At 30.4% G+C, this 5,000-nt stretch overlaps 1 protein-coding gene across 7 annotated transcripts in view; it reads right to left on the bottom strand.

Moving 5' to 3' along the window:
• GABA-B-R2 (gamma-aminobutyric acid type B receptor subunit 2) overlaps positions 1–5,000 on the bottom strand; it is a 241,978-nt gene that overhangs the window by 95,768 nt on the left and 141,210 nt on the right. The window lies entirely within an intron of this gene.

Raw genomic sequence — 5,000 nt, 5'->3', positions numbered from 1 at the left:
ATATATATATATATATATATATATATATATATATATATACACACATACATATATCCTGTCACGCTCAGGTGGAGAGGTATTAGTCATACCCTAGTGACAGGGGTTACAAGAGAGGTACACTCGGAAACCACACTCTCCCACAAATTGTCGAACCAGCGGGTTGTAGTTAGTAAAAAGGGAAGATGGTGGGATTGGTTGTATATGTGTGTGATACGTGTGCTTGTGTGTGCATAGCTATCTAAACATTTAGACGTCACTTTTGACGGCTCGGGTACACTATATATATATATATATATATAATATATATATATATATATATATATATATATATATATATATATATATATATATATATATGTATGTATGTATGTATATATATATATATATATATATATATATATATATATATATATATATATATATATATATATATATATATATATGAAGAGAGAGAGAGAGAGAGAGAGAGAGAGAGAGAGAGAGAGAGAGAGAGAGAGAGAGAGAGAGAGAGAGAGAGAGAGAGAGAGAGGATGATCTATGGCTTGTATAATCATTTTCATATTTTTATTAGGAATTGAATTTAGTTCTTCGTAAACTATATCATCCACCACATAGTACTTATGATATTATCGTCATTTTGATTTTTCTTTTCGCTGGTTCAGTCCGGCACAATATTTTAAACATGAGGAAAAAATCATAACCAATTAGCTTAATCAGTTGAACTTCAAAGGCTGAAGAAAGGAAAAACGCTTCTTTGTCTATCAATTTGACACGTGTATAATACTATGTAATATCTATTCCTTTGAGAGTATTGGCCATCATAATTTTTTTTATTTTATTTTTTGTTAGTCTTTTTTTCATAGTTATTTCCGCTTCTCTGTTTCTTATCCGCACGAAGGCTTATTTCCCTATTGGACACCTAGTGCTTGTAACATACTCCTTAGTTTTAACCTAAGATTGGGGATTGGCTTGTGAAAGTAATGATACTACTAAAATGGAGGATTCTGTAGATAAGTGTATGTGAAAAGTGAACGAAAGCAAGAGAATATTACTCCAAGTATATCTATAGTTAAAAAAAAAAAAAAATAAAATAAAAGAAAAACAAGGTGAGTGGCGGCCAGATGAGGAGCCAATAAGTATTAGTATGGAAGTATGATAGAATAAATGTCTAAATCAAGTGTTTATAATTATAATAGAACTAGAAATTCTATCACCCCAGTATACGGAACGAAACCTTTCCTGCGCCACCTATTTGAATTTAATTCTTGAATAAATTTTCAAACATATCTAATTTCTCTTGGGTAATACACGCTTCCGTTAGCTAAGAATACGGAACAATGTAATCTATATTTTTTCAGTTTAGCAAACGGTTATCCAGTCTCCGGTCTTTGTGATTATTTGTTCTGTACAGCATATGATTTCCCTTGAGTTATGCAAACAAACAACTGTGGCGAATATTTTGTCACCCTTTTCTGCCCTTTATGAAAATTTCTTAACTGATGCATAAAAAAAGACACGTATGATTACTTTATATTTTAATGTGCAATATTGATACTTATTTCCATTCAGTACCACTTTTGCTTTTCAATTCCCTGTGAAATGTATGTCATTACTATAGTAGCAAAGAAACGTACAGTTACTTTATAGTCTAGTTTTAATGTGCAATATTGATACTTATTTCCATTCACTCCGACTTTTAATTTCCAATTCCATGTAAAATGTATGTGTCATTACTATAGTAGCGAAGGGACTTGAATAATTATTAAAAATTAAACCTTCTTTTTAAATGAATGCATGTTCTTAAGGTCTCGAATCAATTCTATAACCCATCTCGCTGAATAGATATATAAACGGATCTATCGTAACGTTGTTACGGATCTTAATATATTTTGTGTTTTATTTGTCATTTAAAGTGTATTCGTATTTTCTCTATTGCCTTTCCTCACTGGGCTGCTTTCCCTGTTGGAGCTCTTGTACTTGTAGCATTCTGCTATTCCAACTAAGGTTGTAGCTTGGCTAATAATAATAATAATAATAATAATAATATAATAATAATAATAATAATGAGTTATAGTTCTCTATGACTTTGTATTACTTATGATACTTTACACCCTTCCCCCTTTTTCATTACTTATGATGTATTCCTGTTTTTCGTCATTTCTCTTCTACCTATTGACTTTCATGATTTATTGGTAACTTTTAAAACTTTCCAGTCTTTCATCAATTTTATATTACTTATAGTGTCTTCCTGTGTTTCATTAATTCTGCATTACTTGAAATGCGTTTGGAACTTCCATCAACTTTGTATTATTTATTTACGTTCCTTTTTTTCATCAAATATATATTACTTTAATAACTATACGTTCCATTTTTGCACTAATTGGTTGTTATTTTCACTTCGTTCCTCTTTCAAATTGAGACGGATATAAATTGTTTGCCAACCGTATCGGTTTAAAGGTTTACAGGCCGCTCATGAATGGCAGAGGTAAGAGATAGTGTCGTTGCCATATCGAGCAGGGCAATGCCCTAGAGACTGACCATATATATTATTATTATTATTATTATTATTATTATTATTATTATTATTATTATTACTAGCCAAGCTACAACCCTAGTTGGAAAAGCAAGATGCTATAAGCCCAAGGGCTCCAATAGGGAAAAATAGCCGAGTGAGGAAAGGAAATAAGGAAATAAATAAATGATGAGAACAAAATTAACAATAAATCATTCTAAAAACAGTAACAACGTCAAAACAGATATGTCATATATAAACTATTAACAACGTCAAAAACAGATATGTCTTATATAAACTATAAAAAAACTCATGTCAGCCTGGTCAACATAAAAACATTTGCTCCAACTTTGAACTTTTAAAGTTCTACTGATTCAACATGCTTATTACTACCAGATTTATACGATCAGGTAAATACTTTTATTTTGATATGTTTTTTCATATTCTATCTTTTCGATGAGATGTGTAATTAACGTGATTATTTTATTCTTTTCAGGTTTATCCGTAGCAGGCACAGACTATCTCGGAATGAGTGGGTTAGCAGCCACCCGATTAACCCTTTCACCCCCAAACCGGTACGTTCTTGCAAAACACTGTTAATTACATATTTTTACATATTTTTGATAATTTTACGAGAAACTTCAGGCATTTTCCAAAAGAATGAGACCAACTTGACCTCTCTAGGACAAAATTAAGCTTGTTAGAGCAATTTTAAAAAATTATATAGCAAAATGTGCTCGAAATTTAACCTTATGGTGGGGGTAAAAGGGTTAAGTGACCCTCACCTAGTCCCCTCCTCCACCCTCACCTCGGCTGACCTTCAGCCGTATATATATGGTAAGCTTTTGACCAATTTCGCTTTACGTTTCCAATTTTTTTACAACCTTTAATTATTGATTATCTTTGGTTAGGTCTTTTATTTATTTTTACTTTTCTTTATAAATGTATTGTGTACGACGCTATTTTTTAATTGTGGGATCTTGTTTTAAAATGTACTGTTATGATATCCAACAATGTAGGAAGAATGTTGCGTTTTCATTATTTTGTAGGTTTTATTCCGTTTGTGCAAAAGATTTCTCAAAAAAGCATCGATTTATTTATGGGAAAATATGATCAGCGCCCAAGCCCCCTCTCTAATCAAGCGAGGACCAAGGAGGGCCAGAAATAGCTTCTAATGACTCAACAGATAGACCTATAGATGCCCCAAAACCCAACATCCTTAGCTGACAAGGATGGTGAGGTTGCAACGACCAGAGAAACTAACGAATTTGAGCTGGACTTGAACACCAGTCTTGCGTTCACTAGTTAGGGAAGTAACAGCTAGTGACACAAGAGACAGCTATTTTTATTAATTCTAATATTTTTTATTTTATTTAAAACTAAATATTCATAAAAAAAAGAAAAAAGACACGAACAATGTACGAGCCCTGAAAAATAGTCCCCTGAAAACGGTATGAAATTGAAAGAAGTCTGTCAAAACCCACCGAAACCTATATCCTCTCTTTAATTGGCGGATCTCTCTCTCTCTCTCTCTCTCTCTCTCTCTCTCTCTCTCTCTCTTGCAAATCCATAACAATTATAGATAAAATTTGTAGTATAAACATTTAATGAATCTACTTATTTTGACCATCTAACCTTAGAGAAGATATATTGATAAATTCTTTTCTTCAAATCAATAAAATAATTTAACTTTGGATACTGGCAATAAAAATGTGAAGAGTATTGAACAATATCATTCGATTTCCAATGATGCAATAGACCTTAGTTGCACTGTTGATATAGATCTATGGATTTGGGTTTGTATATTCCAGCGCTGGGGCCTGTAAGGCCATTCAGCGCCCAAGTGTAGTTATTCCTTATTATTATCAAAACGCCTATTTGTATAAACAGCGTAAACTTGCATAATGTAATTTGTCTAAGGTATTGTGGGTTCGCAAAATATATCTAAAGAAACATTCGTTTTAAAAACCATTATTATACGTAATGATACTGTTATTTTTTATATTTGTTCTTATTTCTTATATCAAAAGGACGTGAATGTATATCTCCCTTAGAAGAAATTCTCATTATGCAATTAAATAATAATGGTAATGGTGATAGAACTAACTTTAGTGATTACATCAATAATAGAAATTATATTAGTAATGATAATAATAATATAAATGGTACTAATAATACTGTTATTATTATTATTATTATTATTATTATTATTATTATATTATTATTATTATTATTATTATTGTTGTTGTTGCTGTTTCTTTTCGAACTCCTACCGTCAGATTTTGGAATATTAGCACATAATAATAATAATAATAATAATAATAATAATAATAATAATAATAATAATAATAATAATAATAATAATAATTACCGTCAGATTTTTTCAATATTACCACACATATCAACAACAACAACAACAACAAATAATAATAATAATAATAATAATAATAATAATAATAATAATAATAATAATAATAATAATTACCGT

This window comes from Palaemon carinicauda, chromosome 26, assembly GCF_036898095.1.
Source record: "Palaemon carinicauda isolate YSFRI2023 chromosome 26, ASM3689809v2, whole genome shotgun sequence".
NCBI lineage: Eukaryota > Metazoa > Arthropoda > Malacostraca > Decapoda > Palaemonidae > Palaemon > Palaemon carinicauda.
Note: the sequence above shows the minus strand (reverse complement) of the source record. Positions and strands in the feature narration are given on the sequence as shown.